Below are 23,520 nucleotides of genomic sequence, written 5' to 3' on the forward strand. Positions count from 1 at the left end.
AAAAAAATGACCAGCTGATCATTACTATTTGATTTCTTATTTTAAACAATGTTTCAGCTAAATGCATCTATTCTTCTAACCAGTCACATAGAGAGCTTCAATGTGATAACAAAACAAATTTTAATCTTTAGTAAAACTAAGTTTTATGGGCAATTAAATAGCAGAAAGATAGTGAAAAATAATATAAAATATGATTCTGAAATGAAATCCACAAAAACTTCAAGAATGCAATAGTCCTGATACTTTTTGATGTGAAATATCAACCTAATTTTTAAGTGCTACTCAGGTGACTGGGGTAGTAAAAAGTTAGCCAGATTCATACATTGCTTCTAGCAGCATTTTTGTGGGTTTGGAAGACAGACACAGCTTTCATGACAACCATAAAAAATAGAAATCTGTCCTCCTTTCCCAAGTTTTTCTTTACAGTGACATTTTAGCTCTTAGCAATGACTGCTGATGGAGACATTTCATCCAGAAAATTCAATTGCCTACTCCTGCTGCTGCTATGGTTACAGATAATGGCATAACTTCTTGTTCTGGTAGAGACAATGGGTTGTTATGATGGGTCAAAGCAAAAAGTTTCAAAGTTAGAAAGACTTCTCTGAAGGAGAGGTAGTTGAATAGCACTTGAAGCAAAATCTTGTATCTTTTCTCTAGAAGTTGAAGAAAGAGTAAGGTTTTCTTTTTCCCTTCTCTGACAGCTTTAAAATTGCATGTGTCTTGTTAAAACATGGCTATGTGTATACATATTTTTCTAATTATTACTCCAAAATGAAGAACACAACGATATTAGGAAGCACAGGTGCAATCAGGTTTAGAGGATGACTAGATTCAATCCCACCCAAAGGCTTCCAGCAGACTAAAACCTCAAAGCTGTACTTGTTAAATCCATCCCCTTTGCCTATGCTCATCACAGCTCATTGACTCCCTGGGAATGCCTCTGTCTCCCCACAAAAGCCTGTGCTTTCAATGAGGTCAGATGATTTTACTTATATGCAATTTTGTCATGGCCTGTGTCCTGGTTTGAAAAGAAGTAAGTCAGATTTGAATATTGGCACTTGGTGTGGCCACTGAAGACATGGATACGCCTCTGAGAACACAGGGGGGTTAAAAGCAGAGAACTCTTAAGAGGAAGCTCTCTTGAGTTCCGTCTGTGAAAGAGGTCAGAGCTCCCCTGCCCGGCTGCGGGCTGGGCAAGGGAGGGGAAGCCACGAGGCCTGAATGAGGTAGGCCGGGCCTGGGACAGAGAAGAGAAGTGAAGGCCCTGCAGGATAGAAGGGAGGAAGAACCTTGAGAGGCATTGGGCAGCCTCTCACCCCCCGAGGGAGAGAGAGAGAGAGAGAGTTGGTGTTTGTGCCTGTGCCACCTGGAAATTAGATAGCACAGTCTGGCTGAGAAGGAGAAAGGGGGGTGCAGCGAGAAGGTGCCCAGCAGGGCCAGCATAAGAGTTTTGGACAGGCAGAGACTGATATTTTAACCCTTTTCTTGGATGATGGAAACCTTACAAATGCTGATCCTCCTGGAGCTGAATGAAGAGATAGAGATGGAATAGCAAGAAATAAGCAAGTGTAATGCAAGTTTGTGCAAGAGAAAGGTGTCCAAGAGAAGTTGAGAAGAATTCTAAGTGAGAGGAGATGATAGAGTGGTCTTTGGCTGGACTTTTCTTGTACAGCTATGGACAGAACTATTTTTCTTGTGACACAGAGACTGCATTTAGGGAGAGGCAATGGCTCAGAGCCAAGAGAGTGTAATGATGTGATGTGAAGGAGTGCATGAACAGAGACGAGTGAGGAGGGTGGTGGTGCCCTCGATCTTCGGTGAAAGAGAAGATCTCTGTTCTCAAGACCCCCTCGGCCCCAGAAAGTAAAATTTGAGGGGGACAAGTGTCCCCAAAGTGAGAGACAGTGCTCTTTTTGGAACTGAGCACTGTCCTTAAAAAGAAAACCCTAGAAGAAGCTCTGGTCCATGAGCAGTGGTGAGAGCACTGTACATGGAAGGAAGATACCACAATGGCAAATGTTCTCTGGGCGGTGCCACATATGACATGGAAACAAAAGAGGTTTCCACTGTGTTTCCTGGGGAAGCCTATGGTACAAGAAAGATTACTCTCTTCTGGATGAACTGAGAATTGATTATCTGAAGCGTGGTGACGGACTGAGAGTTAGTGATTGGAGAAGTGGTAACTGAATTGAGAATCCAAGGTTTTGTCTTACTGTGATATACTGAGAATTTGGTGAGAAGAAGAGGAATGTTTATAGAAGGTTTTTCATTCTGAGTTCTGTGTGTTTCTTTTTACATATAGTTGTAAGTTAATAAAGTTTTTTTCCCCTTTTATTCCTAATTTGGAGCCTGCTTTGCTCTACTCCTGGTCACATATCACAGTAGACACCAAGGAGAAGGTATTTTCATGGAGGTGCTGGCATTGCACCAGTGTCAAACAATGACATCCTGTCACTCATATTTCAGTAGTTTATTTGGGGCTTTCCAGGAAATTCTCTTGCAAATCTCCACCACAATAATGTTCCTATCTAACCCTTTCTATTGATAGAAAATGTGTCTTTTGGAGGTCTACTGCTTTTGTAATATTGCTGGTAATTCTCAGGGGTTTTTTGTCCCTTGCACAGCCTGACAATAGAAAGGATACAGCCTGGCTATAGTGTTCCCCAAGCTTTCATTTCCAGCAGCTCTCTAGTAATTTTGCCAAGCCACAAGGGTCAAAAACCCTGGGCCAGATTCTTCTCTTATTTACACTGGCATACATTTGAAGATCAAGCCAGCAGATTCAACACAGTTTCACAACAGTAAAACTGATATGAGGTCAGAGTTTGATGAGATGCTTTTGGTTGTCTTTCAATGAATTCAGAGGTATTCAAATACATTTCAACCTTGGCATTTGCTTAGTATTTTTGCATATTCATGTTAGCCATGAGGATTTTCTCATCCTGTTCTCTGACATTAGCTGCCTCTGCTCAGGTTCTTCACTGTATAGGCTGCATTAGTGCCAAAACATGAGCTTTTAATGAGATAATGGAAAGCTGTAGAATTAGTAGTTAAATTCAGTGCTAAGTGCATCTGCTGTTATTGCTGTAATGTTCTTACAAAATTTAGCGGTGCTTTCCCATTCAAATTGTGAGGAATGTTTTAGCTGGTTCCTGGAGTGGACTAGAGTTCTCTTTTCATGGCATACTGCTGAGGGCATGCATTTTATGCCCTGGGGTGCTTCATAAGAGTAGAAATGAACATGCAGAGTTTTCTGGGGCAACTTAGAGGACAGCATGAGGAAGAAAAAGCTACACTTGTTCAATGTCATCCCAGCAGAGTTCCCTCCCACAAACTCTCTGGACTCACAGGCACACCCAGGCTTTGTTCTGAAGGGAACTCATTTCTTCACAGCAAATAAGCTCCAAGAATAAATAACATTTATGAAATTAATGAAACAGGCAGGGATAGTCAGAGAATCAAGACACACAACTTATACTCAGGTTATCTCAGACCATGAGCATAACTGGATTAGGTTTCACCTATTCTATTAACCAGTGTGTTGTATTGAAAAAGGATCTGGACAACTTGCAAAGGGTTAGAGTCAACAATAGGAGCCTGCATGGGGTCACACAGCTGGCTTTGCTCCCCATTTGGTTCCATGGACCAGCATTTGGTTAGAACTAAGGCTTCTTTTCTCCATTGTGCTGCATGGTGCTGACAATGAATAGTCTCCTGGGGTTGTGGCTTAAGGGGATTATTAGGCAAAATAAAAACATGCCTCATACAAAAAAAATCCAGCACTAAAATTTATGAAAATTTCAAAGACTGATGAAGAGAAGGTGTTGAGTTTTAATTATGGGCTTTCTCAATGTACAAGGCAGAAGAAGCAGACGAAATTCAGGTGGAAGTTCAGCTCCATCAAAACAAACATAGCAGGGTAAGACCAGTACTGGTTTTTATCGCTTGAACCAGAAGGAAAAGAAGACAAGGAGGAAGGGCCCCTATATTGGAGCACATTATGTCTTGCTCCTGGTTTTTCTCAAATACACATGTTGCTGTGGCTATGGTAAAAATGGTGCTTGAGTGGCTGGTATGATTTAACTGCATACACAGCTTTACCAACATTGACAAACATGCTCATTTTTACATAGACTCTTCCTGCTCATTAGAGTCATTCTTTGCATGATCTTGTGGCATCAGAAACAGAAGGATCTGGGTTTTCATGAAATTATTTTCTTCTCTGTGGGAGCATATAATTGTAAAGTCTGCAAATAAGCTTGCCTGGGGAAAAAGGTTTTTCTATTAAGATTTTCTAAGAGGCTCCAGAACCTAAAGCATTACTGAGACTTCTGTTGTGTGTTGACTCTTACAGAAAAGTCAGGATGAGATTATTTGCCTTCTCCAATTTTAATTATTTCTCTCTTTTTCAGACCACTGCTCTGCTAGGTCATGGATGACAGTATGTGTTTCAACATCTTTTGAAAGAAAGAAGGGGAGGAGCTCTGAAGGTACCTTGCTGCATTTGCAATCATATATGCAGCTCATGACCTTGGCCAAGTGAAAATTTAAATGTAAGGAATCCCTGATAGATTGCTCTTTATTTCTCCCTCTTTTTCCAGCAAAAAACATTGACTGTGATGTTGATTGAACCTCTAAAAAGTCTGCTTCCTTCCTGTCTTTATAATTAGTTTCTTATTTAATGTGTATGTACTTTGAATTTTCTTTTAATGTTTGTACACATTTATCATTGTAAGAGTGATAAAAAATTGCATTTGATATTAAGATCCTATTAGCACCTTGCTTGAGTAACAAAGAATTGAGACACTTAAACGTAATTTCTGGAAATATTTACTCACTTATTCACTTTTGGGGTGCAGTTGTTTATTTTGTAACAGTAAAAGAGACCACAGATAAACTGTCAGCTTTGACTGAATTTCAATTGGAAACCTCAGCTTTTCAAGAGGAACTCAATGAGCATGAGCTGCTGCATCTTCAAATCAAGATAATATTCATAATAATTTCTTGGAAAGTAATCTGATATTCTGCTGTATATTTTCTAGCCTCTGTGTTGGAGAAGGAGATTTTACCCTTTCTACATTTGCATGTTTAGTACAGGCCATTTATTGAAATATTATTTCTAACTCAGAATCATGAATACCTTCACTCTTCTTCAGCTTTTGGATACACTACTGTGGTGGATTGATCCAGCCTGGACACCAAGTGCCCACTAAAGCTGGATGGGGAAGAGAAAATATAAAACTCATGGGTTGAACAGGGAAAGATTATTGATCAGTTATCACCATGGACAAAAGAAACACAAATTTATTACCAATCGAATCAGAGTGGGATAATGAGAAATTAAAATAAATCGTAAAACACCTTCCCCTCAACCCTCCCATCTTCCTGGTCTCAACTTTACCCCTCATTTTTTTTCCATCCTCCCTCTAGTGATGCAGGGGGATGGGTTATGGGGGCTGTGGCCAGTTCATAACACATGATCTCTGCCACACCTTCCTCCTCAGGGTAGGGCTCCTTACACCTGCTCCAGAATGGGATCCTTCCCATGTGAAACACTCCCTCACAAACTTTTCCAACATGGGTCTCCTTCCCATGGGCTACAGTTATTAATGAACTTCTCCAGCCAGGGTCTTCCACATGGTCACAGGTTCTGCCAGCAAGCCTGCTCCAGCCTAGGCTCCTCTTTCCATGGGGCCACAGGCCAAGGAGTCTGCTCCGGCACGGGCTTCCCATGGGGTCACAGTCTCCTTTGGGCCCCCACCTGCTCAGCACTGGCTCTGTGAAATGTAGGGGAAGCTTCTGCCAGTTCCTCACAGAAGCCACTCTCTACCATAACCATGCCAGACAAACTCTGGTCTAGAGGAAAAAATTTATTCAGCAAGTGCATGAACTTCTTAATATGATCACAACTTTCCTGTGCAGCTATCCAGGAAACTAGTGGGGAACAGGCATCACATACTCTATTAGTAGTATTTTGTATATCTACTGGAAAAAAAAAATCAAAGTTTTTTATAATTAATTTTTGCATGCCATATGTGTACTCATCAGTGCTTCAAAATAATTGCACAGGAGCTGTGATTTGTTTTGCGCTCAATGTGACCAATTTTGTGCCAACAAGTGATTGTGCTTGTAACTGCCCATTTGGCGTATGCAATAAGGTGTTTGCACTTCTGCATGTGTATTTGGGAGAATACAAACCAGGACCTCACAGTTCACAACAGAACAAATGAAGCATGGTAGTGAGTCACAGAGAAGAGTGGCTTTGCATGCAAATTCCTTGAATCAGTAGAAGTGCTGGTTTCTAGAATGAAAGCATATTGTTTCTCTGATTAATTCTTTATAAATTATCTTAAAACTTGCCTATTAGCTGTAATTTGTCTTTTGTAAGCTTGGCAAACAGGTGTTTTTAGCCTTAAGACCTACAGAGGAACAAGTTTTCTTTTTATTTACATTTTCGAGTGCTCAGTTGTCACAGCCAGCCATTATGCAGAACTGATTCTAGTGACTAATTTGACTTGACATTTTGATGCCTGTTTCTTTCAGAGTTCCATGTTATTTGGCTGATCTTGACCTGGGCCATGTCATTCAGCAAGACATGCCTCCTTTTTTTAACTACTACTCTACTAAAGAATTATATTCAACCTGTCTATCTATTTTTCTTATATGTATCTAACTATAGCTCTCCCAGATTTTTATTTATGTCAGCAAGGTCAAACTCATTCCTCTTCGAATTATACACAGTACCTATTCAAATCTTTTGAATTTGAGTATGTCAGCTGTTGAAGTAATTAAATTAGTGTGAATGTCAAAAAAAAAAAACTTAAGAAAAGGAGGGAATACAAATAATTTAAAGCTTTAAGAGGAAAAGAAATTTCTTCTTACTGTCACTTTATTTATGAAGTCCACTCAGACAATATAGTTTCAGGTGCTAAACAGTCTGAGGACCCAGCCTGAATTAAGGTTTGAAAGTCTCATATTCTTCACTATTCTTTCTTATTAATGTTTAGATGAAAGCTATAAGCTTTTAACCAAATTCATTACCTTCAGGGCAGGATCGGGATGTCTGAAGAAGAAGAAATATTCAGCCTTGCTAACTGAAGTTGCTGTCTTTAAGATTGCTTAGAACCCCCCAGAAAAGAAATAGTGTACTAGCATGTATGAAGTGAACATTTGCCAGGCCCTGCTGATGAAAACATAGTGGAATCCAATAAATTTTCCATTTTATTGCATCTCTTCCTTCTGGAAAAATGTATTGAGAAATTTATAATGATTCACAGTTCAACTGAAAATCTCTGGACGCTCTTTGCTTTTTGAGTAAAGACCCTCTGTTCTACATGGTACAGATCTTTACTGGTAGAAATGCTCTCATTTAGCAGTGGAAAAAGCTTAGACATCCTGATTTTCTTATGTGTTTGTGGCTTAGCATCCTTTTCTTCTGGTGTGTGTAGTTCTGTCCTCTTAGAAAAGCACTAGGAGGGAGGTCTTGTGCACACGGAGCATTTTATTTTAGTGGTATTTTGACTGATATATCACATATATTGTGACTGATTGTCACATATCTTGTGACTTGGGTTTTCTTTGGGTAGAGACTGTCAATGTAGTATTTCACTTAAAAGATTACACAATTAATCTTGCAGATGTTAGTTTGCAAAGAGCCCTAGCCCAACTTTCCCAGTGATGACCACATTTTGTGCTGTCCTGCACAAGTACCCCAGTTGTTGTCTAATCTCTAAAGGGAGAACTGGAGGCCAGCTGAGCTTTCTCACCTGGTTTTGATCACCTCAGGAGCAGAGGAAAAGACCTGTATTTTTCTGGTTGATTTTGCCTGAAGCAGAGTTCAGAGTGTATTTAATCAATTTTGACAGTGGTGTATTCTGCAGTTGTGGTTATATGTGGGGGCAAACAGCAAGGGAGCACCTCTGTTAAACACTGTGTTTTAGTGCTTTGATTTTTGCAGTCAGTTACACTGCACAAAAATTGAGTAACAATGAAGCCATCATCTTTGCTATAGGTCAGTGAAACAAAAAATCTATGTTTCAACACTGATGATGAGAAGCTCCTTTCTCTAGCTGAAATAGAATGGACTGGTTGACTGGATTCCACTCATTCTGTAATATTACATCTGAATCTCTTCTGGATCATGAAGTGAAGGTAAGATATATGATTATATCAACAAATACATTACACGTAAGGTTTTTTTTTAAACTGGCTAATTTACTCCTGTTCATGTTTCAAAGCCATCCATGCACCAGACTGAAATTTTTCAGTTATGCATTTATTTGTGGAAGAATATCAATCAGGTATTTGCAGGACTTGCAAATTGCTTCTGAACTCATCACTTTCAACTGAAGAAAAAAACCCCAAAGCTAAATAAATCTTTCTCACTTTTAAGACAAAACTGATTTTTATTGTAAAACTCTTCATTATAAAATTGACTATTTTAACAACAAAACTCTCATAGGCGGGGTATTTCAGGTTTAAAAAGAGGTTTATGTCACTTAACTTAAAATTATTTAGGAATGAGATTGTTTTGTCTAGGCAAAAAATAACACACCAAAACAATCCTTTTTCAGTTCCTTCCAAACTTTTTCTTCAAAGCATTTTTTCAGTGCTTTTTCTTTTTTCAAGTTTCTCCAGCTTCTCATGAAAAAAAATTTACATTTCATTTTTAGATTAATCAGTCTTATTTGAAAATTCTTTTAACTTCTGTGAAAATTTTCTTTTCATTATGAAAGCAAATGAAACAGAATGATGCAGACTGAGGTTTTATTCACACATACTGGAGTGAGAAGAGAAAAAACAGAGGTGAACTGAACTGGAAGAAAAGTCACAGTGGACACATGCATAAAACTTGTGTTGAAAAAAAGGAAATAAGGCCTTGAAAAAGATTTAAGACAAATCTTGTCAAACTGGACTGATCGTTATAATAAACACACCCAGTCTTGTGATCTAATAACTCATTTCATGTTTGGGGAAGTTGGGATTGATATTTTGCAACAGGTTCCAATGTCATGCTTGGGTAACTTTCTTGATTTGTTGCAATTTGGAGGACTGTGAACTAGACAGGGCCGTTGAGCCCAGCATAAACAGCTTCAGAGCTATCAAATCTGGAAATTCCCTTTCAAAAAAACCATCCAAAGTTCAGGAACATCACTATTACATTCAAATTGGGTCAGTTTGTTATGAGAGAGCTCTAAAAGAGATTATATCATTTCCTGACATTAAAACCACAGATTTGGGGTTTTTTAATGATAGCAGAGTTAATCAGAGTGTTTCAGCATTTGGCATGCCCATAACATGAGGATACATCATCAACACTGCAATAAAAGAGCCAGGCTTGATGAAATTTGACCTAGAAACTCCCATTGAGAAGCAAAGGGTTCACATCTTAGTACTTGCTTTTTTATCTAGCAAGGGGGTTTTAGAGTCTGGATTGGTTGCTCATACCAGGAAAAGAATTCTTCTTCATTAAAAAAAAAAAAAAAATCAGGTTTGCAAATGAAAGCTTAACTTTTGTGCTTTAACGTTGTGTCTGCAGAGAAGATAAATTGCAATTCTTCAAATCTTAAAAAATTCCAAACACAGACTTAAGATGTAAGACTTAAACAATGTCCATTACATGTGAATGTTGAATCTTTCTGATTTGTTTTGGACACGTGTCAGTAAGTTTTACTATATTGTTACTTATTTCTAAATTGGTGCCTTTAGGTATAATTCTTTTAATAGTCAAAATAAAGCAAAGTAATAGTTAGTATGTTAAAATGCAGCAATTTTTACCTGCAATTCTAAGAGAAGGTGGTTGGGTGCATGATCTACAGCCTGCTTTCAATTTACAATTGGTTTATTATTCTAAAGTATTCTAATTCTCAAACATATTAATTTCACAATAATTAACTACATGATTTCAAACCAATTTGGAAAACTAGTCCAAATATATTCAATTACATAAATTAAAAGATATATCCATACTTTTGCTTGTTTTTCTTTATATGATGTCTCAATCAAAACTCTTCACATTTGCAGTTAGTTATGTATGTAACATGTGGTTATAAAATACCATATTCTAGATATCTATGTCTATTAATGTTTATGCAAAACAACATGTACCCTTTCTTATACAAATGATCTATAATTGTACCCTAAATTTTTAGCATGCAATTTTTTTTCCCAAACAATTGATCCCAATGGGATAAAAAATATTAACCTTAATTTATTTCTTTATGCCTGATGTATTTCACTAGATAATCAGATTGTTTTTAATAAATGAAGGTTGTCTCCATACTGGTTTTCCCTGTTTGAAAGTATTAATGAATAAATTTAAACTCTGAATCACAGGTGTTTAAATTGGCTGAGGGAGTAAATGTATAACTACATTCATAAATACATATCAAAGCAGTCAAAGGCTTAGCTATATATTGTGCCTTGATGTGTGTGCAAAATTTCCATTACTGTTATTGGGAGATAATGTGGGTGTTGTGAGGTCAGAATATATTCCAGGCAGTATCCTGTGACATGTTTTTTTCCTACTAGTCCCATTTTCCCTTTGTATGCTGTTTGCTACAGTAACATAGCATTTGAATTAGAATTTTAGGAACTTTGAAGAAAGAAATTGCAGAATTGATACATTTTTCCCAACAGAACAATTTTGCAAGTTTCACACTTGTAGTGAAAAACCAAAGACACAGACCAAAGTATGTTTAGTCAGATGTTGATGCCTAAATTGCAAATATCCATGTTTAAGCAGATGAAGCCCTCCTGAATTTCTGTTTTATGATTAGGACCACATACAATGATAACAGTTTAAAAAAAGGACGTGGTTACTGATGTGGTGATGGTGGTAGCAGGGGGACATCAGCACCATGATGGTGGTGCAGGAAGATGTTCATGTGGCAGAGAAAACCAGTTGTCCTGCAGGCAGGCTGCAAACCAGACAGTTGAAAGCAAAAAAAACCATCAAGCTGGAAATGTTTTCTCAGGATATTTAACACTTATTACAAAAAGTTAAATAAAAGTTCCTCTGTATTGCTGAGCTATTAACAATTTTTGTTACCACTCCAAAAATCCCCATTTTTTTCTGCCTGCATCCCAAATGACACTTCTCTGGGTTTTTATCCCAGCTAGTGCCAGGAGTCATCAAAGCATTTACAGGTTCAGAGCCTTTACCTGCATAAGAACCAGAGCCAAGACAATTCTTTAATTTTGTTAGTATCTAGTGCTTTCCATGCTTTTAATGCCATTTGGTTGTGCCTTCAGTTCTCTTGAGAGAAAAGGAGTGAGAATGCATAAAACTGAGAAAGATGTTCCCCTCACAATGAAAAAGTCAGCACAGAACACCCCACAGCTCAGTTTCAAGTGAGCTGTGTTCCCATTCCTGCTGGGATTCGTGTAGAGCATGGTGACTAATGAAGTGCTAAGTAGCTCTGCTTAGCCAAGGAAAAGAGCATTATTATTCTTCCCTGTGAAATGGGTTAGAGGAAATTATTTAGAAGAAACATCTGAATAAAACAAAATAAAGCAAAACAAAACACACACACACAAAAAAAAAAAAAAAAAAAGAAGGAAAATATAATTCAACTACTTCACAAGCCAGTAAGAACTTCTGTAATACAAGATGTGTATCACTGGTGGCTACACTCACTGTTCCCTTAATGTGTGTCCCAGTACACTTGGAGAGGGTGAATCTAGGTGGCAGGCAGCCAATCCTGAAGACTGTAAAGTTTTGGGTAACCTAAAGGCATTTTTTTCCCTTGACTTCTAATCAGCTTCAGATGACACACACATCTATTTAATTATTTTTCAAGGTGAAAAATTTTCCTATCAGTTGATGATTAATAATCTCTAATTGGAAAAGGAGGGAAATGAAAGCGGAGTTAAACACACCCTTTAACACCAGAAAGGATCTCTGGTATTGAAATACTGAGGCACTTGATCTGCATACTGCACAAAGCAAAATGCAAATACGTGAATTAAAGTCACATTGGTTATAATGATGCTCAAGGCTGTGGTTAAAAACATGCTGTTATGATGTAGTACTGAGTAGTTTTATTTGTTAAAAGCACAATACAAGTATTACTGACCCTGTTTAGCACTGATCTCTACAGATCTATTAGATGCAATAAACACAGAATTAGAGGTACAGAGAAAAACAATAAAGGTAATGGTAGAAATATTTCAGCATTGTTTTGCATGCTGTAACAAACTGTAATATGTGCAAGCAACAGTGGGATAGGTCCTTGTAAAACAGGATAACATAATTTATTTGAAAATCTGCCAAGGGAAGGTGGCATTCTCATAGAAAAGTATAGATTTGGAGGAACCAATTAGAGTCTGAAACCAGAAGAAAAAATGCCCATACAATTTCTTGTATCTATGTCTTGCTTTGGCCATTTTGTTATGCTCCTGGGGAGTTATTGCATTTTGCTTATAATAGATAGACCTTCTGGGTTTTTTTTAGTCTATTTTTCCTTATGAGATCTTGATCTACTAACTGTGGAATCAATCTCTAGGGCAACAGATGCAAACAAGTTACAGTAATCTCTTGTCTACAGTACTGTCACATTTCATTTTAAAAACTGTATGAAAATATTTCCTACCGAAAAACAGTACTTGCATTTCCTTATTTGTGAATTGCATGACAGAGTGCTCCAATTAGATATCAAGAAGAACATGTCCAAGAGATAATGTATTTATTTATACTCAATAACTCAACATTGTTCAGTTTGAAGTACCACAAATTCTTACAATGTTCTCATCTGGAGACAGATGTTATGCATGGTTCATTGTGTAGACTTGGACCAGATCACCCTCATCGTGGTGAAAGGATTATTCAAGGTTTCTATTTATGTAAATAGCAATTTTTTTTTGGTTACTGTGTCTACTCTCCAAAGCATAAGGAAATAAATAACTTCGGTAGAGGATGTGATGCCTTTTATTGGATTATGGTGTATATAATGTCTGTAAAAATATTGTTTTCATAAAAATAAATAATTTCAAAGTCATCAAGTCTGTACCAACCAACACTGATTTCATTAAGGCCACATTTTCTTCCCCTCCTTTAGAAAGGCAGTTTCTTGCATGGGCCCAACCCTGCCCTAGGACAATTTTCTCAGCAAGACCTAATTTCCAAGAACTTTTTTGCAACTCCCACTTTGATGATCCAACCTACTTTGAGTTGGTCCATGGTCCAATTCAATTTCCCTGAAGAAGGGAAATTACTGAAGTACTGTTATACCTTCAGCAAAGGCTCCAGTAAAGTATCACACAATAGTTAGAAGAAACTTAATTAAGACCATGATAATGACTAAAATACATTCCATATTTAGTGTTATGGGTTTTCTCAGCTGAGCTATGGAAGAAAAGACCATCAAAATAAATAAAGTCAACAGTGATGGTGCTGGGGGAAATTAGTACCATACAACAACAAAAAATATCCACTGCTATATGCTATGTGGGATTCTGTTGAATACTTTTAGCCAAGCAATGGCAAAATATGCTTATCTTCTCTTACAAATCTGTCCAAAGTTTGTACTCACTTTGCAAGAAAGTAGCATTTTCAATGTGAGCATGTCTACAAAATTGAAGACAATAGTTTTGCCAAATTTTGGTGTTGAGCAGGACACAGCAAAGGAAGAGCCTGAAACATTCAAAATAAATTTAAGAGAGACTTAGTTAAGAGTCTAACATGTCCATTGTATATCTGCACATATCTTGCAACATGTTTATTTTGAAGTAGGGTAGTTAAAATTTTTGCATTAAAACCCTTGTTTTATGATATGCACTTAACTGCACTGCATTTCTTACTTGCTATTTTCTAAGTGCATGACTTTGAAATGTCAGGGTTCTTTCAAATGGGTGTCTGTGCATGAAGGAGAAAGAGACTAATTTCCTAGGTTTTTAATGAAGGAAAAAGGAGAAAAAAACCCCAAAAATTCCATCAGGTAGCAACTGAGTGGCATGCACAGGTACCCTTTCTGGCACAGCAACCTTTGCATCCACTGCAGAGACCTCTTGTCTCTGGAGTTAGTTTTGTGACTCCTGGGTGATGTTCTCATACGTTCTGCTGAGTGGCACTAGCAGATACAAAAATGCACATTTTCCCAGCAGAGTTGCACAAAATGTTTGCTGGGAGGTTTAGGATCTGTGAAGCTTCAGATACATCTGTTCCATTTTCTCTGAGTGCTACCTGTCCTACTATATGATGCCACACCTGACTTCCAGACTCTTGCTGAGCTGAATTTTCTCGGATACACATTGGGCTGTATCCTCCTTCAGAGAACCTGAGCTTAGCCATCAGCAGAAGAAACACTGAGTTCACACAAAGAGTGAGAAAGAAAGAGACACTTCCTGGCCTTGAGAGCTGGCAGCAGGCAGGAAAACACAACCAGTGCGGAAGGAATTTCTAAGCATGCAGCTGCCAACTGCCTCAGCTCTTGTCTGAGCATGGACAAACTCAGGGGCCTTTTAAAAGGCTACAACCAAGAGACAGAAATGGCATGCAAAGTATCCTTAGTCCTGACTTCACTTTCCACCTGTGACATTTTGAGTCTATCACACAAAATTGCATATTCAGTGTTACTCCAAAACCCAGTTGTTTTCTTTTTTATTTGTCTGAAATGGGCAACCACTGAGTGTTACCCGAGTCTCTTTCTGAGAAATGGGTGAGGTATTTTGAGCAACAGTGTTCTTTAAAAATTTAGTCTGAGACAGATAACAAGTCTGGAAAATTTTAGCCTGAGTGCTTACAGTTTGACAGAATTTTAAGCCACTGAAAATAAAAATTTATTAGGAGTGTCGGGAAACTTCAAAGTTAGGCAGTGTTGCCACCTCTATTAGCAATATATGTGAAAATTCAACAGCTAGCTACAGAAAATGAGACTCATGTATTAGAGTGTTGGTCTATTAATATGCATATGGAGAAAGTGAGAAAATAAAATGCTTCTTTCCCTATTTTTTTTAATGAGACAGAATCATATATTAGAAAGAAAAACAGGCATACTTAAGAAATTAAATTGAACAGAAATAGGAACAACTCTGGGTTTATACATTCCCTTGACAAATCTCTCAAGTTTTTATGACTGTATAATCCAGCTCCTGTCACAGTTTCTGCCATGGCATCATTCAGATGATTGGTTTTGTGCATAGTTATTAGTCTGATGCTGCTAATCTCTCATTTCTGAAGGAATAAACTCAAGTGCTTCTAGCTGAATGCTTATACTTCCTTTTAAAAGGATGTAATTCAGGTGGCTTAATGGGAAAGTGGACGATCCAGATTTAAAGACAATGTTTGATGTTTTGTACATGCCAGGTAGTCTAGAAACTGGGCAGTATATGGGCAGTATCTTCTAGTTGTATCTGGAAGATGACTAATAATATTCAACTGTAGTTAATTAGGAAAAACAATTGGTGGGATATCCTTCATCTGTATTGGTAGGGTAAAAGTAATGCACCAACTCAGTTTCCCCAGCTGTGGAGAGGGTGCCTCATCCCCACAGGGTACAGGTTTGTATCACAGAAGGATTAACCCCCTGTGAAGCTGCTTATTTTTCCTCTTAATGTATAGAGAGAATGATCTAAGTGGTTTGTGCACACCAGGCACACGAGATTGCTACACCTAATGAAGATGAAATTCACTTGGGTTGTAATAATTGTCCCCTTCCTGCAGGGATGAAGCTTACACAGACATGAGTGTTTTGATGTCTTCTCAGTGATCTCATCAACTGCTAGCACCTCGGGTTTATTTTATCCTGACCAAAGACCAAATTCTCAACAGATGAAAAAATAGTAAACTTGGTCTCCAGCTATGCAGGATACAGGTGAACGGTGGGCCTGAGTCTTCTCCTTAGCATTTTGTGCTTTTATCAGAAGACATTCCTCACTCACCTACTAGCTCTACAAAACTGTCAAATCTTGCTTGTAGACTTTATCTGAGGCTTAAGCCAGAAAAAGAAAGTTATGTGCAGAAGACATGTGAGTAAAAAGTGTGCTTTTTAGAGTAAAATGCTATTTGTGAGTGTGTTCTTAACATTCATCTGGAACAACCAAAACATAGTAAATATGTGAGTATTCCTACTCATTCTGGTTTATGACCTTTCTTTTTGCTTGTTTCCTGACTTTGGAAGCTAATTCTACTCATTAATTCCTGTCAACAGTAAAGAATCATAAATATTTTTGCATTCATCACGCAAGAAACTCTACAGCTTGTCTTCTTTTCAATCTCCTATTCTGGTTTTGGATATCAAAAGACTAAACATCTGATCCCCTATTGATACCAGCCTTATGTCCCAAGAGTCACATTTTGTTCCATTGCCACTTTTAGATTTTCTCCCAGTATTGAATAGCAGAGGAGCTTCTACCACAAGAAAGTCATGACCCAAGGTGGGACCTCTGAGTTTAGCTGTAGTTTGAAAGATTATGGCACCTTTAGACAGAAAGCAGCACCACCTCTAGAGAGAGTCTTGGTGATTCAACCTCCAAACTTCCTGCAGTCTATGTCCTGTCTTTTGTTCCCCAGAGGACAAGAGATCTGTGACTGCCTTCCTCACATCTCAGTTAAGCAAACTCGAAGTCCAGGAGTTGACGAACTGCTACTGTCTCTTCTCACCTCTCACCATGTGACCTCTGAAACCTGCTCTGAGAAATATCTCTTTGTTCCTCAGAAGAAAGGCATTCTCCCTACTTATCCTAGGCCCTTCCAAATATGCCAGCAAAGAGGGAAGGGTTTCTTCTCCCTTTTTTCCTTGGAGTTACGCAAAGACTGCAAGCATTTATGGTCATAGTTTCCCAGTGATCCTTCCCACCTTACTTTCCCTCAGAGATCTCCTTGTCCACTTCTTGTCATATGTCAAATGAGAAAGAAGGGCTGTCTGTGCCTGATTCATTCTTTGCAGTATCTGCCACAGCAGTGTAATAAATAACCAGAAACTTTGTGTCCTTAAAATGAGAAATCAATCCACAGAGGCGACTTTTAGATATTTCTAGAATAAGAATCCAAGGAGGAGGAAGATTAAGTGAAGAAGTGAAGAACTTGGCTGTCACCTTGCCTCATGTTTGTTAATTGAACACAGCTGTAAGAAGAGGCAGCATTTAGCTCCAGGGTTCTTTCTGTGTGGAAAGCCAAGGTGAATTCCCTGATTTGCTACAAAAGCTCTCTTCTTTCAGTTGGATTATTGATTTCTTTGACATATTTTAAGCATCTTTTTCTAGCTTCTGCTTTTTTTCTTTCCAGACTCTGCCTGCCCTCCTCTGGTCTTTCCACACCTTCACAGGCAAGGAATTTAAATGTTGAAATATCTGAAAATCAGAAAATATTATAAAGAGAAAGAAAAAAGGTGTGAATAAAATGGAACTGATTAAGGTAGTTATGCTGAATATGATGCCTTTCCTTTATCTTAGTATAAGTAATGTGAGAGGTTTTTACCAAATTTAGGATTGCTGGCCTGTAGTCCAGGTAGAGTTTTTTCTCACACCTTGTTCAAGCACCTCAAAAGTCTCATGACAAATGACTGTGTCTGTGTGGGCAAAATGTTTATTTCAGGAAAGAACAGTGAACTGACCCACACTTCTTGGGTCACTGTAAAGTATCTACTAAAGTACATATCATCCTGTCTTTCTAGATTACCTTTTTCAATTTTAAGGTGCAGGTGAAAATTTAGGATTCAGAAGTTTGTAGAAAAATAAAAATCAAACAAGACTGTTAGCACGAAATCATGAGAGAGACCTGTTATTTGATTGTGATGTTTTCTCCTTCTCCCCAAAGTTACAGATAATTTCAAACTTCTGCTGGCAGAAGGGAAAATATCTTCTCAAGTTTGTCTATACATTTACTAATTTTTTGTTCCATTGTTCTTTCTGACCATGCAATGTAGCTGGGCAGGTACACAGCAAGAGAGAAAGAATGAAGATATTCACAACAATGGGGCAGTGCTGGAAAGTTCCTATCTGGCTTGTGATGACAAATGATGTTTCAAAGTAATCACTGCTTGGAATGGACTGATACACACAAGAAAAGGACAATGTATCCTAGTGATTTCAGTTAATTTCTTTCTTAAATTTTGCAAACATTTACTTATTCTTTGCATGCTATTCTAAAATATTCACAAGGATCAGTGATATTCAGGGAGTTTGTACTGAACAGATGGAAATCTTTCGTGACTGATCTGACTCACCGTGTCCTCATAAGTGCAATCTTCACCATTCCCCAGAGATATCCCCTTTTACAGGGAAAAATGTAGAAGCAGCACTGTGGAAACATTTTGCAGGAAGTCTTTGCAATGCAGTTAAGAACAGTGCAATGGGGCTGAAAACACAGCCCCCTTGATGCCACTAGAAACCTATCATGGAGCTGTAGAGTGGTTTGTGTTGGAAGGGACCTTAAAGATCAGCAAGTTCCATCCATGGACAGGGGCATCTCCCACTAGGGCAGGTTGCTCTGAGCCCCATCCAGCTTGGCCATAAACTCTTCCAGGGATGGGGCATCCACCACTTCTCTGGGCAACCTGTTCCAGTGCCTTGCCACTCTCACAGTACAGAATTTCTTCCTAATATCCCATATAACTTTACCCTCCATATTATTTCAATTTAAAACTCTTACCCCTAGTTCTACTACCACACTTCCTGATAAAAATTCCCTTCCCACCTTTCCTGTACACCTCCTTCTAGTACTGGATGGTCACTATAAGGTCTCTGGAGCCTTCAGTTCTCTAGTCTGAATGACCCCATCTGTCTCAGCCTGTGCTCAAAGTAGAGGTGCTCCAGTCTCTCATCAACTTTATTGTCCTCCTCTGAACACACTCAAGCAGGTTCATGATCTCCTTGAGATGGTATGGAACCACAAAGTGGTACCTGGAAGTCCAACTTGATACTTAACTAAGAAACTACGTGAAGAAATTAAATAAAATCCCAAGTCTTCAGTAGCTGTAATACATTTCATGCCTAGCTGGCATGCAGACACCTCAATACAAGGTATTTTCTCCAACTGAGTCCTTCTCTGAAGGGCAAGTTTAATAAAATTAAATCATGTTTTAGCAAAAGTTCCAGCTTTTCCAGTATCTGAGGTTAATAATTTCTTAAAAGTCCTTTAGAAAATTTCCAGACCAAAATAATTTGTCTTAAACCCTTCAACATATTACTCAAATGTTAAAGTACTGTGAACTTCATAACTAAGGCAATTTCTTTGTTTTTCACTTCCACGTTTATAATTTCACAGTGATGTGGTCATAAATTAAACATCTACAAGTATTTCCAATGTTTCCTGATTAAACTTTGTTATTTTTAGCTGCATAAAAAGGTATGCAACCAGCTTAAGCCTTCTTCTAGATGCCCTAAAAATGACAATGAATGCCAGTCTCTAACTAGATAGTTTTTAATTTGAAGCATATTCTGTTGATGATGAGCATGAGTAAATTTCCCATTAGTTTGTATGAATCACTAATTTATACTGTAACATCTTAATTTCACATCAATTAATTGTGTTTATCAGTTTAAGATATTCATGTGGCAAAAGGTTTTGAGAAAGATGAGTAATCAAATTGTTTTGAAAAACAGCTGCTTTTTCACAGTTCACAGGAAGTTCTACTTTTTGTTTGAAAGGGATTACAAAAATTTCTGCAGTCACATAGGAAGAAAAAATCCCCAGTATTTTTAAATCATGTCTATTGAACTGAGTGCTATATCAATGAGATTCTGCAGTCTGTCTTTTCAATTCATTCACTAAAAATAATAATAAGAAGAAGAAAAGAAAAGAAATAGGCATTGAAGGGAGTGGGAAAATACAGAGGGAATTAGAAACAGTGGCTTTTCCTGTGGTAGTTGGTTTTCAAAGGCCCCCATTGCTGAAATAAATGGCAACTTTGCAATTGCATCTTCTCTCTGTCAGCAGATAAGTGAGAAGGAAGTACAGTGTGCAGTTGATCAAACAGGGGAAGACTATATAGGTGAAAACATACCTAAAACTTGCTTATTAACTGAATAACTGAGACTTATTCCCTGTGTGCTCATGCCTGGTACTGAAGACACTCAAAGTTACTATTGCAGGAGAGAGACCATGAGAACTAGGCTGTAGAATCATGGAATCATGGAATGGTTTGGCTTGGAACAACCTTAAAAATAATCTTGTTCCAACCCATGTCATGGGCAGGGACACTTTCCACTAGAAAATCAGGAAATATTTCTTACTGCAATGGACATTCATATCAGTTTAGAGAGAGTTTTCAAAGTGCTTTCATTAGCACATGTTTAATAGTCATTCTTTACTTACCTCTAAGTGTTCCCCTCTATGAGACTAGAAACTGCTCTAAGAATGAAACTGGGCCCTTTTTGATGTCTCAAGTGCCCAGCTAGAGCAGAAAGGGAACATCTGGATCATCTGCTTTACCATTTGTATTCACTCCACTTTCACCCTATTTTCCTTCTACCTAAAATTCTGCCTTTTCATTTGATCCTTCTACTTATTTCCTCCCTGAAGGTTCAGATTTGCATCCAGTGAAGCCAGTATGAATGCTGTATGAGAAAGTTTAAGCCTTTAGACTATGATTTAACAAGGTACTTAAGCACATGCCTGGCTTAGCACACGAGAACCTTCTCATTGAAAGCAGCAGAAAGATTGCTACTGGCCTAATTGGGAACAAGAGCGATCTATGAACCATTAAGGAGCTGCTGAATTCCACAGCAGCAGTGGCTGTATTTAAATGATAGGCCAGGTGTGAGCTCTGTGAACAGTTTATGATGTGCTTGGGATCCTTAAGAATGGAAGCACCTCTATGCCAGCTGCACCCAGCCATGGAATTTGCCAGTCTAGACAACGTATCTGTGGTTCCACAGAACCAAAAAGCTTGTAAAAAGCAAAAAGGTATTTTGCAGAACAAATTGAAAACTATATCTGCCCAAACTTGAGGGTAATCAGTGAAAAATATTTCTCAAGACTTTCCAGATGAAATGGAAATTATTTTATACATCTCTTTATCACATGCCAGAATAGGATTTTAAAGCACTTCTTGGTACACACATATCCAGGCATGCACACATGTTTACATATAGGACACTACACAGATTCTTCAGTCTAGCAGGGCAAGACTGGAATACCATTTCTGAGTTTGCTCTGATCTCTGTCTTCTGATGTTCCAGAAAGGAAACTCTTACCAGCAGCTAACAATAAATACTTGGGAAAAGCGTAAATTATTTGGGTTTTTTTAAAAGCCAGGATATTAGCAAAGACTGATGAATTCATCCACAGATACAGTCCTATCTTGTTACTCCAATGTAATATTTGATACTCATGTAGGAGGTGTTTGATATGTAGGTGAGTGTAATATAGTCATAGATACATTGGGCAGTCAGTAGGGAAATGGCTATGACTTATGTGAGAGACAGTAAATGTGGTGATAAACAGGAAAAGATAATGCTTGTTTTTGTATGTTGGTGTGATCCTCTCACTGCCCTTTATGCTAAGGTGAATTTATGGCCCTTTTAAAGCTGTGAGATGCACACCCCTCCATTTCCTTCATCTTCTACCCACTGTAAAGCATCATAATCCATGGGATGCCAGGAAAAATATCTGTGCCCTAGCTCATAGTTCAGTGAAGAGCTCTGTTGTGATTGCACTGCCTTTTACCCTACAGGAAACTGTGAACCTGTGGCAGTGCCAGTGGAGCAACCTGGTCCCCTCCCAGCTCAGCCTACTCCAAGTGACAGGCTAAGACTCATGTCATATCCCCAAGCACAGGCAATGTTAGACTTACACCAGCTGTACATATCCCATGCTCAAAGTATTCAGTAGAAGGATGGGTTTTGGCATCCATTTAAAAGGGCTTTGGTGTAAATACAGTTTGGGCTAGTGGCCATTTAAATCCCACTTTGTTCCTTTCCCTGCACTAGGCTCTGGGTTAAGTGATTCAGAAATGCTGTTGCAGTGTTATTGCTGCTGCTTACCCACAAATCCCTAAAAAGTTGTTGCCTAAACCAGTCATTCAACAGCCTCTGCCTTACTGATTGAAGACTGTTCATGCAATGCACAAAAAATGGTGTTGAAACTCTGATAAATATAGGCTGCCTTGGGTTTAGGGGATCACACAAGACAGTGTGTCCATAAATAGGCTATATTTCTTAGAAATTTAGCACTCTGTGGTTTTTTTATCTAAGATCTGTGCACCATGTCTGGAAAGCAAAACTTCTTCTTTTAAAGTTGTATTTGAGGTTTGCATGTAATTTATTTTAAATCAACACAGGAAAGCAGCTAATTTTTTAATTTTTTTTTATTTAGGCTCTTCACTCTAAACTTTTAAATAATACTTTCAGCCCTGCTTGGCTACATAATTTGGCACCTGTGAATACCTCTTGCCACAATCTCTTTAAGAATACCTTCCTGTTGGTGCCTATGGCTACACAATTCCCATGACAGATGTGCAGGCAGCCTAAAGAGTTACTTTTCTTGAAGGGTTTCCTATGAGGTGAAACTTCCAACAGTGCTAAAAGACATGCAGAAGCAGCAATTTCAGAAGCATCACACAAGTGCTCAGGCAGACTTATCAGAAAGAAGAGACCTGCATTATCTTCTAATGTAATGAAACTCTCCTTTTAAGGGCTTCACTTTGACACAATAGACTCAAACCTCTCACTGGTCCCTGAGTATGTATGTGGAAGTTACTAAAAGGCTGCTTCCAGTTTGCAAGTGAGAGCTGGAGAAGAGCAGAAAGATCATTGCCTTTAGAGAAGAGTATCACTTCTGCACAATGGTTAGACCAAGGAAAGCCATCTGCAACCACTGAGTGTTTTGTTATTTGGAACAGCAGCAGTCATCATCTGGGGGAGGTTGTGGCCTCAGCCCTAAAGCAGAGCACTGTCTGATATGTTTTTTGTCTTGAAGCTGCACATAAAATATCATGTGCTTTAGAGTTTAGGAACTGTTCAATGATATTTGCCAAAAATTTGGACAGAAAGACATTGCCTTACTGCTTGTTGACTTTAAAGGGCACACCTAATATTTGCTTACCGGGTAAAGAAAAGGCTAATATTTAAAGGTTCATTGACTTTACAACTTTATAATTTAGGAGAGACAGGTGTTAAAGAAACTATATTTTCATGTGGGGATGAGAAAGCAAGATAGTATAAACTCAGAACAGTTCCAGGTGTCTGAGCAAAGCACAAGCAAAGTCTTAGAGTGATGCTGATGAAAATAGCTGAGCAGTTGAATTCCTCTGCTGCTTCAGGAACACCAGGAGAAATAATAGAGCATCCTCCTGCATCCTCCTAGTCACCTAAACAGCTTTGAGAAATGCATTTGCTCCTTTCCCAATTTTCCCATTATACCACCTAGTGAATTCTCCCTATGGCCTCTTCAGCCAGCCTTGTGTATTTCCAAATTGTCACAATTGGGAGCATTTGATTAAGTTGAATTGACACTCCTGAAAATCTGTTGTTTCTTTGGCTTGCCCTAAAATTCTCAAGCTGCCTCTAATCCGTGTTGTTCAAGTTTTTAGGCAGAATATTTTATTTCTGCATCATGTCATGTGCTCTTATTTTTAGTTT

General features: G+C 38.3%; 1 long non-coding RNA gene across 2 annotated transcripts in view; it reads left to right on the forward strand.

Moving 5' to 3' along the window:
• The window catches only part of LOC108961996 (uncharacterized), a 190,744-nt gene that overhangs the window by 124,363 nt on the left and 42,861 nt on the right, over positions 1 to 23,520 (forward strand). For both annotated transcript variants that reach the window (XR_007776989.1, XR_001990432.3), the window contains exons 2-3: positions 4,413 to 4,553; positions 8,012 to 8,151. This is a non-coding gene — a long non-coding RNA (uncharacterized LOC108961996). The remainder of the gene's footprint in view (positions 1 to 4,412; positions 4,554 to 8,011; positions 8,152 to 23,520) is intronic.

The sequence above is a fragment of the Serinus canaria genome, chromosome 2 (assembly GCF_022539315.1).
Source record: "Serinus canaria isolate serCan28SL12 chromosome 2, serCan2020, whole genome shotgun sequence".
Taxonomy (NCBI): domain Eukaryota; kingdom Metazoa; phylum Chordata; class Aves; order Passeriformes; family Fringillidae; genus Serinus; species Serinus canaria.